We start from the raw sequence: 13,012 nt of genomic DNA, 5'->3' as shown, positions 1-13,012 counted from the left end.
TTGATTAAGTGGAGGGACATTATTGTTGTAATTTTTATATTAATTGTAAACTGTGTTTTGGGCTGATCAGCAACAACATAATTTAGAGAAAACGCTAATGGTGATGTAAGTTATATGTTAATAATGAGCTATTTTTCCTTCCTTTTCACCTATGAGTTAATAATAAAAAGGGCAACTATTCTATCTAACCGAACTAGGTATCAATATTTTACAATTTCGAATGTAATACTTGAAGGAAATTTTCATTGAAGTTATAATATTATCAGGTAGGTACCTCAATCTATACTGAGATTAGTATTGTTATTCCTGATTAACAAAGACAGGATTTGAATCCCATGTCTTAATGATAATGCTAAAACTTTTAGTGATAGACATTCGGAATTAATTTTACTAGAATTTTGAAAAAGTAAATATCATAAAGGTAGGTATATTTGCTTGTGCAAATTTTCCCATTATAACTTTATAGGGAATTCTTCCTCCTCATGAGGTACTATTCTTAAACGGCCTTGCTGCCTGGGCCACTGTTGATACTAATGGCTGTGAGACTGCTAATACATCTGGTTATAGCTCTGCTACTACTGCTGGCTGTAGGGCTGCTGGTACTGCTGGTTATGGCACTGCTGATCATGACTGGTTGCATCACTGCTTTTATTGCTGGCTGTGGGGCGGCCTGCTGATACTGTTCCTTGTGGGATTTCTGTTCATGCTGTTGGCTGTGGGGCTGCCTGCTGATACTGTTGTCTCTGTTCCACAGATCCTGTTGCTATCTCGTTTACTCACTCTTCGGGCAATGTTATTCATTATTATTTATGTGCCATTTGAATTTTATGATGTTGGTTGAAAGAATTTAATAGCAGTATTCTCTAACCATGTCTTGTGTACAGTTATCTCTTTTGAAAGTAATCTCTGACATTACATACTATTAATACTTTGATTTCTAGCACAGTTGAATCATCTGATAAAGATGTAAAGGCCTGTGATGATGAGGTTGATTAATAGAACAGAGGCTTTTAGGTTTTGAATTGTCGGTTATTTCTTCAGAATTTGTACTCTCATTATTTTATAATAATCAATTTGACATAATAGTCTATTGTTTCTCAGCATTAGTCTAATCTTGAGTTTCAACATGGGTAAGTAAGCCCCGACAATTCAATGGTTTATCTTCGATTCCTCAAGTGACAAACCAAACATGGAAATAAAAGTTGGTCTATGTTCTAGCTATCTACTAGCGTTTAGCAAAAGGCGATACTTGTAGTGGTAGCTTTATGTTATTTGAGTTGATACCATCAAGTCCATATTCTATCCTCTAAGTGATAGCTCTAGGTATGGAAATGAGAAATAGGTATATAGCGCTTGCTAATGCCGACCATAATCGTGGTAGCTCTTATATTAATAGGGTTCATACCATAAAGTCCATTGTCTATCCTCTAAGTGATAGCTCTAAGTATGGAAATGAGAAATAGGTATATAGCGCTTGCCAATGCCGACCATAATCGTGGTAGCTCTTATATTAATAGGGTTCATACCATCAAGTCCATTGTCTATCCTCTAAGTGATAGCTCTAAGTATGGAAATGAGAAATAGGTATATATAGCGCTTGCCAATGCCGACCCTAATCGCGGTAGCTCTTATGTTAATAGGGTTCATACCATCAAGTCCATTGTCTATCCTCTAAGTGATAGCTCTAAGTATGGAAATGAGAAATAGGTATGTTAGCGCTTGTCAATGGCGACTTTCTTAGTGGTAGCTCTTACATTCATTGTGTCGATACCTTCAAGTCCATTGTCTATCCTCTAAGTGATAGCTCTAGGCATGGAAATGATAAATAGGTATATTAGCGCTTGGCAATGGCGACCTTCCTGGTGGTAGATCTTTTGTTAATTAGGTTGATACCATCAAGTCCATTGTCTATCCTCTAAGTGATAGCTCTAAGTATGGAAATGAGAAATAGGTATGTTAGCGCTTGTCAGTGGCGACCTTCCTAGTGGTAGCTCTTATGTTTATTACATTGATACCTTCAAGTATATTGTCTATCCTCTAAGTGATAGCTCTAGGTATGGAAATGACAAATAGGTATATTAGCGCTTATCAATGGCGACCTTCCTAATGGTAGCTCTTATGTGCATTGTGCATTTAAGTCCATTGTCTATCCTCTAAGTGATAGCTCTAGGTATGGAAATGTAAAATAGGTATATTAGCGCTTAGCAATGGCAAACTTCCTAGTGATAGCTCTTATGTACATTAAGTTGGTACCATCAAGTCCACTGTCCATCCGCTAAATGAAAGCTCTAGGTATTAAAATAAGGCATAGGTATATTTGCGCTTTGCAACAGTCTTAGTGGTTGATTTTTATGTTAATAGGGTTGATACATCAAGTCCATTGTCTATCCTCTATTGTGATAGCTCTAAAAGGAAACAAATAGTCTGTCTATTCTCTAGTCAGACAGTTCACTACTAGTGCTTAACTAGGTGACTCTCCAAGTGGTGTTCTCTTGTTGGTTAGGTTGGTACCAATAATCATCACCCATACGTTGGAAGCTTGAATTATAATAAGATTAGAGTAATTTGGAAGAAATTGCTTACTATAATAAGGCTATCTTTTGCCTGTACTCTCTTAACACTCTTTCTGTTTTTATTGTTAGGGTATATTATCATCATCTTATATTGTAAGTATCATTCGGAGAAGATAACATTATTAACACCACTTAACAGAGACTGTGAGAAGGGATTATGTACTGTTATAATATATATAATATCATTTTTAAGTATGGTTATCCTGTAGTAAACCAATTATAATTCTCTAAATGTTTTAAGTGTTTTCTTGAATAAGTTATGTATCTTGTCTACCAATGGTGTAGATGACCTCTGCGATATCGAGTACTACTGTGTCATGGGTACTTCTTGATGAACAGGGTAAACATTAAGTGCTTCTGTCATCTAATTATCTGAACTTGTCAAATTATTTCCGAGTTAATTATTTACTTTTCTATGCCATTCTGCGGTTATATTTCACTGGTTCTCTTTGTTTTATAATAAAACTGCTCATTTCATTCGCTGATAGTAAGTTATCAACCGCAACATAAGCCAAGAACACGAATTACAAAAAAAAAACAAAAAAAGAAATTTTTTTTTTGACAGATGAAAATAAAAACGCGGCAATCAGGGACTGAAGACAAGGCTTAGGCCTATTTTGATCGTGATTTTCGAATATTAAATTTCTAAAGTATAGTCTGTATAGTCCTCAGATCTTTGCCTGCCTTATATAAGGCGAATTTAAACAACATCAACATCGGAATAAAGTATAACTTTTAAATCACTGTTATAACACGAACACGATACAATTTTAATATTATTATTATTTCTGTAAATTATAACCTCAAAAAAAGTAATTTGTTTTCGACAATAAAAGGAATTAAATTGAATTGATCACAATTATATCTTCTCTTGTTTTAGTAGATGGATAATGTTAAGACTTACCAGTTTAATCCACATTTTGTTTTATCAAAAAGAACTTACGCTCGTCGTCATCCACATTTTTTCTTTGGTACTGTTTCTAGCTTTTTTAGAGAAAAAAGCACTTGATTATGTAAGTAACAGATTTTTCGCACTATATCAATCATGTTTTTGTATGAAATATTGGTTTTCAATTAGTTTATTTACGGAGGCGAAGTGACGCGCCGGTGCACAAAAACCGTAATGACATTAGTTGACAGCTGCGTTCAGGAAGCGGGAAACTAACTTTTTTTTTAGCTTTGGATATGAGCTTTGAAAATTGTGACGATGCTGGAGCATAAGACGTAGACTACACTGTTAAAAACCTCTCGAACAAGGAGCGAGTATAATATCCAAATTGTGTCTAGAACTCTCGGCCTGACGAGAATAGACTTCTGCCGACCACTTCGGTAATCACCCACTAATTTAAGAGCCACGCTTTTATTAGTTAAGCATTCTCCATGCTATTTTTTTAGGGAAAAATAGGCCAGTGGTTTCTCTCTTGCGTTCCGCCCCGCAGTACCCTGTTTGAAGCGAGTGGGATGGCGCCCAGAGTGGTCTATTTCACAGCCGTACTAGGACTCCTGTCCTTCGGGAATACAAGCATAATAATATGTATACCTAACATAGCACTTGTAAGTACATAGACTAATAAACGCGATATTGTAAGTAGGTACTATTTGGTAATCTGTGTCGGTGTTCACTGTGAAATTTCTCAATTAATATGAGGTATATAAAACAATATACCTAAGTCACGTTTGTCTAGTGAGAGGTACAGCCATCGCATGATGAAGTAAATACAAGCGTTGCACACGTTTTCGTTTTTCAAACTTCTTAACCTTAAATAATGTAATATTATATTGTTACTATTCTAAGAAACCTGTTTCCGTACCGCCCTTTGTATGCACAAGTCGAGTGCGCTTGTGTCCCGTCTCTTGTAAGTAAACGATTACCCTCCATACATAGCCTGACTTTACGACCCGGTGGCTTAACCTTATATCTTAGGAAGCATTTAGAGCAGTAACTTGTTGAATTATTATTTAAATAAGCTGTTAGTTACATCGTAACGAATATTGAAAGGGATGATTCAGACCATGATTCTGAGTTAATATCAAGTGGAATTTCCTGCCAGAAAAATTATGAAAATTTTAGTGTTTCTTTTTATTATTTTCAGTTCTATACTTTTGGGACGGAAAATTCCACTTGGTGTCAACTCAGAATCATGGTTCGGGTCATCCAATTTTTCATTACCATGTCACTAAAACCCTGGGTGTAAAGCTTAAGCATTCTATAGCTCAGGCCTCCTTATTAATGCGAGGGTACTCCACTACAATTCTCCACTGCGGAATCGTGGAGCAAACACACACATCCGAGAAAATATTGAAAAGTATTTTTATTAATTAACCCGACTGCAGGTCGAAAGTACCGTCGCAGCATTCTTCTACTATCGTGTAGTTTGTGAGGTGGATTACCAACCTCTGCAACACCCAAAATATTATTGAGCCGCCAAAGGCCTCGACTACGTACTTACATTATGAGTGGTAACCAGCACGACATCTCAAGACTTCCGAAGCACAGTTCATCCTATTTTCGTACAACCAGGTAATCAGCTGGTAATGTCGTAATCAAGCTAGAAATCACAAAGTGATTTTTGTGACATGTCCGCATCAGAATTTGTACCCAGGACCACCTCGACCACAAAGGTCGTTTCATTGCCTCCATCAGATCATCAATGTGGATTACTCATGAAGAAGTAGACAACGCGTACAAAACATAACACATTACATTTAATTTCTTTAAAAGTAAAATTCATCAAACATGGACTATAATTTCTTTAAAACTATGTCACAAGAACTACCTACTTAAAGAAATAAAGGGGAGCATTTATAAGGTGCAGTTCCACAAGGAGCTACTCTAGGTGCAGTTTTGTTCAGTCTAGTCGTTTAATATTAATGTTAGAAGCAAGGAAGCCCACCTACTTGCCCTAGGTAACATCTATATGCCCTAACGCCAGCTATATCCACAGACAAAGTGCAGAGCTGGATACCGGATGCACTACAGGCCTAACATAAACAAGATAGGACACGGACCCGCCGTCAAGAGCCTCTTGACGTGTTCACCGCAACTGTCGAGCATTTCATGTTTTTAGGGTTCCATATTGAGTGGGTTTGTGCAGCAGACTCAATTGTCATTATAATCGAGCTTTCAAAAGACAACATTTTCTCATTGTCAGCGTAAACTACAAGATTTTAATTTTATTTTACATTTTTATAGTTTGTCTTGGGGTAGATTTTGTTATGAAACATTTTTATACGGTCATGATTAAAAATATACAGGGTGTTAGTGACATCGTAACGCAAACTTTAAAGGATGATACAGACCATGATTCAGAGTTGATATCAAGAGAATTTTTATAAATAAATGTGACACTATCCGTTACTTTTATGGTAGTAATACAGTAAGTCACGTCAAAAAAAAAGTTGCAGCATTTTTAAAAGAAGTAAACTTCGTAATTTGTTGTAAACAAGTCAAAGAAAAGAATATGTAATTATCGACTTTTTGTGGGGTCCTTAGTGATTCCCGATATTAAAAAAATAATGAAAAAGTCACGGGTTTATCGATGATAAAAAATGTCTGTTATTCTTGTTACTTTTAATTCCATTGTTTCAAACTGAAACAATATACTATAATTGTCATTATTCTCGGAAAAGCTTTTGTTATTATGAAATATTTTTGGTATCATGTGGGTTGTTGAAACTTATTGATCGAATTTAATAAAGAAATTCATTACTTTACTTAGGTATACAAGTTCATAATATCAACATGTAAGAACAGTTAAGCATCATGTATTGTTTTGTAAAAGAAAATGCATAATACAGTTTGAAGTTTGTTTCTCATAGAGGTGACGCGGAGGACATTCCGGGCCGGAAATGTTTTGTAATGTTTAATCTTGTATATGTATGTGCTCACAATAGTGATTTTTAAACAATTACATGCATATATAAACGCACGCCTATCTCCCACCGGGGTAAGCATAGACTATAGGATTCCATTTGTTTCGATTCTGATACACTTCGCTTGCTCCTTCCACATTCATTAATTGTTTAATACACGCGCGCCGGTTCATAGTAGATCGTACTGAACCTTTTCTAAGGACATCTTCAATTTGATAACATCATTCCCTTAGCTTTATCCCGTTTCTCACAGGGTCCGCTTACCTAACCTGAAGATTTGACCAGTTTTTTACGGAAACGTCTGCCTGTCTGACCTTCCAACCCGCGAAAGAACCCTGACGTTGCTCATGTAATGACTAATTACTTACATCAGTAAGTGTTATTTTCATTAAGTAAATAAATGTGTTAACTGTGTAAGCCGTAAAAAAAATTGAGAGATAATCATTTTTCTATCATAAGTTGTTGCTAGTTACTTTCAGACTCTTTTTGCGAAACACATACTTAATTATTACCGCTTAGCGTACCCGCACAGTATTTTATTTAAGAGATGTTCTACTAATAAATTGAATTAATACGGAACCATACCCATATAAGTCAGATTAACACTTAGAAACTCTAGTCTTAATTGTTAGTACGAAGCGAATATTCGAATAATGGTAATTGAGACAGGCTTTGTTTTTTTTATTTCAATGTGATCCTGGAAAATGTCTAGTGAATAAAGATTTTCATGTTTCTATTTTTCTGCCAGTACTAGTAGGTGTTTTACTAGTCTGTGGTGTAATGGCTTGATATCAACCATCCTTCATCAACCCTCAATAGAGCAGAGTGGTGGAGTACGCTTCATAGGTACCCCCACTAATCTATGAGACTACAATGCCAGCAGTTTAATAGCATTATATATTTTTTTAATTTCCTTGCACAACATTCTATTTCGAGGATATAATATATATATGGAAAATTCCACTTGATATCAACTCAGAATCATGGTGTGTATCATCACCCTCAGTATTCGTTACGATTCACTAACACCCTGAATAGGTACATTAAGCCTGTACAAAGTGCAAAAAATAACGAATGTCAACCTATTAGATAATTAAAAAACTAAGTAAGCGAATAAACCCGATTCCTTTCCAAAGTACTAGACTTGACAAATTAAGCGGATACTCCTTTAAATCTACGGTATACCAACCTTCTTTATCTTGAAGTAAATGAGAAAATATTTAGCCAATTTTCTTTAATCCTTGCCCGTAACATCGGAAAAGCAAGGCTGGCTTAATCCTCACTGCGACGTAGACAAGAACATAAACCAGATTAGATATACCTAGATAACTCTAGTGGTCACTGCTGAAGCTAGGAACTTGTGAAATAAAGACTCTAATTACTTAAGCTTAGAATGGGATATTTAATAATAATCTGTGTCTAATATTGTAATTTATAAGAAGTCAGTGGTATGGTTCAGTTTTCGTATTAAAACACGATACATAATATAGTACAGAAAGGACACTCCCCTCCCCCCGCTGAAACTATATACCGCTACAGTCCCCACACGCTACTTACATCTCCACGTGTTTATTAGACATGGGGTTTCTTGCGAGTTAATTGTATTTGTCGTTTTTAATAACACTGGGTTTGTCTATACCTAATGTATCAGAGAGTGTTTCCCCTTTAAATGAAGTAAGAAGAAAAACATTTTCGATTATCTTAATTTTTGTTCATTCCGTTAGACAGATTGTAAAAACTTTTCACTGATTTATTCGTAAACACTAAATAATTAGCAAAATTCCTTGTGTATAACTCTGGCAAAGGCATTTGTAATATTAACTTATTGCGTTGCAAAACTAAGTGGCTAGTTGGGATATTCTCGTCTTAGCTAAGTATTAATTATGTAGCGCAGATAAAATAATACCATAGTCTAGCCAAACAATTTATATTATTTATTTATTAAGAAAGGCAGGTAACGCACTTGGTGACGCATTGGCAACTTGGCGACGGCCATTTCATATGAATTGTTTTGGCGATGTTGCCAGCGACGTGGCCTTAGCGTCTTGGTAGTTTATGACTTTAAAACGAGAAGGAATGTTCATACTGTATATGCAAATATATAATTATCTTACTGAGCAATGGCCTATCTCAAATAAGGCATGGAACATACGGTGAAGATCGGCAAATGAAAAATTCAAAAAATAATTGTATTTAAACGATACAAGGTACTAAAAACCTGCAACTCAATTTGAGCATGGGTACGAGTAAGAAATATCTGGAGCGTTAATTAAACGCTGTCTGTTGCAATAAAAGCGAAAAGGAGCTGAATCGAAAACTAAATAAAATGATAGTTACAACGGTCGCTCTTCCTGTATTTCTATCACTGTTATTTTTCTGCTAAAGAAACTCTGCTGCTTGCAAATAGCGGGTCAGTGAACAATGAAAGAGTATCGAGTTTCAATGCTATTTTTTATACGTCTTACTCGTAATACTTATCGACAGGTGAGTGACACTTGGTGAAAAAACAAAACTACTTAAGTACTTAAAAACATCAGTGGTAACTTATCAATTAGTATTCGAATATTAATAAGATTTATACTTTGTAAATATGGCCGTAAGCTCCCGTATTAATTTTAATAATATAAGGTCGGGTAAAATAAATATAAAATGATAAGAAATGAAATGAAACGAAACGGAACGGAACGAAATGAATTGAAATGAAACGAAACGTAATGAAATAAAATAGGTTTATGTATAATTACTTTATATACTTAGGTAATAATTAATTATTATAATAATAGGTAGGTATACACGCACACACACACACACACACACACACACACACAAGTGTAGTTGTTAGTGGAAGCTGCTGTCATGGCAGCTCCCGATCCCAAGACACTTCGCGTAATAGCACACCTATAGCTATAATTTTAAAGAGTCTATTTCTACAACAATGCCTTGCCGTGTACTATGAAAATATGGAGGAAGAGAGCCTGGTGATCCGTAACACAGGCATTTCGTCTAGTATGGACAGGACACCAGTTTCTCTCACAATATTTATAAACATGTTCACTGTGAGTAGTACTATGTTAAGTTTTACTGTAATTATGAGTGAAAAATAAACTTATTTATTATTATTCATAATTTATGCATTTATTTAATAACTTTACCTTACCAATTAGTGTTACCCTTATTAAAGACAATTTATAAGTAAGGTATCTAAATATAACTTTTGCCACAAATATACTATTTTTTTCCAATTTTTCTGCTATAATTGTTTAAATATTTTTTTGGAATCATCCCGCCTTTTCAGGTAAATTTAAATTTAATAGCATTTTTTTCATAGTAATTGTTCATAGTAAATATCAGTTTCATTATTTTGGTGTTTTCTGTCACTTTTATTTACTTACTCGGTTACAGTATGTCGTTGCTATCCCATTTAAACGGTTTCAGAACAACCTGGTCAATAGTCGCATTTTTGAAATTTTTTTTCATACAAATTGGGTCAAATTTCGTTTTTCCAAAATTCCCAACAGTTTTTGTATGGGCGTATCCCCATTTTATCACACCATTCGAAGGCTCTTTTGCCCCCTTTCTAGAGACACCTCGTTCGTGGCCCTACAAGCCCTGGACCACAAAAATGTTGTCACATATATAAAAATTAAACAGCAATGTGAGCTAATATGTTCCACACACCATCCGGTCGATTAAAGGGAGGCCTGTGCCCAGTAGTGGGACGTATTTAGGCTGTATATGTTATATGATCTTTATATCAATATAAAAAGGTTCCGTAGAAGTGCGCCAGTGTATGTGTGTGCATATATGCTGTTTATGTTATGTTACGTATTTAGAAGTATGTTCAGTGTCATAGTTATACACATATAGTATACGGTTCACTTCAAATGGTTGAAAAATGACTGTTCGTTCCAAGACGCGACGTGCAACCTTAATATTTCATGTATTTGACAGTTTAAGGAAATGCTACGTGTTTAATCTTAGCAGAGTATACTTAATGTACTTACTATATTACTTAAAGAAGCAGAGTGCCTCTTACGAGCCATATGAAGAAAAAGTTAAAGAGATACATATACTGAAAGACAGAAATCCCAATAACAGGGTGGGCCGTAATTCGATTGAACTTTGCTTGACTTTTAAATACTTAAACACTCGTTCATGGTTTGTTTATTGTTATTCGTAAGAAAGAAAAGAAAGATCTAAAATAGATTATGCTAACATAAACATGATCACCAGCCCTACTTTCATATCAGTCCTTCATGTTATAGAGAACACTACTAATCTATCTGTACATATTGTAACGGAACCAACCCCAATAACCTACGTATATTCAGGGTAAGGCTAGGTGAAACAAGGGTAGCTGGTACGTCATGCGATGGGAGTGCTTCTGACTACCCTGATAGGGATAGAGGTCGTAAACATATGTTCTATTGTTATTACTTTTTATACAAATTCCTTAGAATTTTACACCATGGGAATTCCATATTGCAGGGTAGGTACTTAGAAAGGTTTTACAACGAGTTCAAAGAAATAAACAAATGTCAAAAACAAAGCGTCCAATAACTAAAATGCTAGACGATAACATGTGCAACAGTTTGCCATAAAATTAAGGTTTTTTTTTTGTGTAATAGGATACGAGGAAGGAAAGTAACTTTTGTCTAAGTGGCTAGCGCGACGGGCATTCCAACCTAGTACAAAAGAGCTCAATTGGAGGCAATAAAATATAGGGACGATTGCACTTAACATGTGCTATGCAGATGTAGAAAGTTTAATGGGGTTTTGGGAAAAAAAATACAACTGAAGGACGCGTGGGGAGTCGTGGAGAAGGGATCGTGTTCCTGGATGGGGGACTGGTGGTTCGGACGTCGGAGGAGCAGGTTGTGGTCTGAGCGAGTGTAGCAGTGCGGAGGAAGTGACTGAAGAGGACGAGCCGGGTAGCACTGCTGAGGGGAATCATCGTGGATAAAGCGATCTGGAACATCGGTTTCAGGTCTCAAGTAAGAGAATATAGGGATAGGGTTGGTTAGGTTATTAAGATCATTGGGGGCGCGATAGGTTGGCTAGAACTTTAGGGTTATTCTCGGAATTTGCCATTTGTATTTATGTATTCCAGTATAGAAGAAAATTACTTATTAATTTTATAACTATAAGCTTTATAAATTTCTTATTAAACCTCCTAAGGACCAGATCCCTTTTAAATTCAAATTTCAACGTTTAATTATTGTGTCGGGGAATCCGGTTCTTACGGGAATGAACCATCTTACGTATCTAGATCCTCAAGTAAAGTGCCACTTATTTGAACATAACTATATTTAAATTTGTTTGCCTACATTCTGGCTACAAGGTGTAGTTTCCAGATTGGAGCATAGGGTAACCACTGTATCGCATATTATTTGGCGGAAAGGCTTAGATTGGGAACTACCTCTGGACAAGACCGCTGACGCCCATGTGGAGTAATACCGCTATTGCTCCATAAGGATGTCCACAGTTCCAAGCGAGATCCAGTGCGGTTGACTATGTGATGTCATAGAGGGATTACTGTCTATGGGGGGGAGATTGTATTGAACTCGATGTCACATACTTGCTGGCCGTAACGTGGTAGGTATACCCTCGCCGTTGCAGGGGCTTAACACAGGGGATTTAGTTTTAAGTAGGCGCGCATGTATTTTCTGAGGTTCATGTGCTCGAGCATAAGGCAGCTGAAAATTACATTATATTCCTTTTTATAGCTGTCATACGGACTATGCTGGGTGCAAGGGCTATCCCTGTCTCGGGTTATCGGTATGCGCCACTAAGTCACTTTTCTAGCTGGAATTTTCTAGTAATAGTAATATCTATTGCTAGTTGATACTGGCGAATTGCGTAATTTGTTATACTGCTGGTATGATCCACGCTGGATTGCTCACCTTGTATTTAAAATTGGAATTACTAATTAGTTGAAATGAATGGATGAATCTAGACATTACTAGGTGAATAGTATAAATTTATGAATATAATTTTATTGAGTATATCTATTGACTATGCTGGATATAACTAATGTATTACCTACTCACTCCCTCTAAACTCTAGCTCTGACATTTCCTTAATTTGACAAATCCTGCTAAGATATCCTGAACAGGAGCACTTTGCATAAAGGCGCTTATAATAATAATATACATTATTAGCAGATCTGGTTGAATTCTGCACATATTTAAGTATTTGGATGATATATGGTTGGTGCCATATTTATTATGTCACTTCTACAATTACACTACCAGACGGTCATACCTACGTTGTTTACAAGTATTCTCGACATTAACCAGGCCGTAGTCCCAGCGCTCTACTACACTTCTACATACTTATTATTTACATATTATTACATAGAGCAGCTGTCCTTGTGACGGACTACGGGAACCTCTCTTCGCTATTTTCATCGAATACTATGTTTTATATGACCTGTCTCAACGCATTTATTTACTTATAATTCCAATACAGGACGTAGTCTCGACTTTTATCGCACCTCAAGTTAACTAGTCCTTGGGTGTTGACCGACATTCGATGAAATCCTGCTATTGCTAACTGGAGATACT

The sequence above is a fragment of the Pectinophora gossypiella genome, chromosome 5, assembly GCF_024362695.1.
Source record: "Pectinophora gossypiella chromosome 5, ilPecGoss1.1, whole genome shotgun sequence".
Classification (NCBI taxonomy): Eukaryota; Metazoa; Arthropoda; class Insecta; order Lepidoptera; family Gelechiidae; genus Pectinophora; species Pectinophora gossypiella.
The sequence above is the reverse complement of the archived record's forward strand: the minus strand, read 5'-3'. Positions refer to the sequence as shown.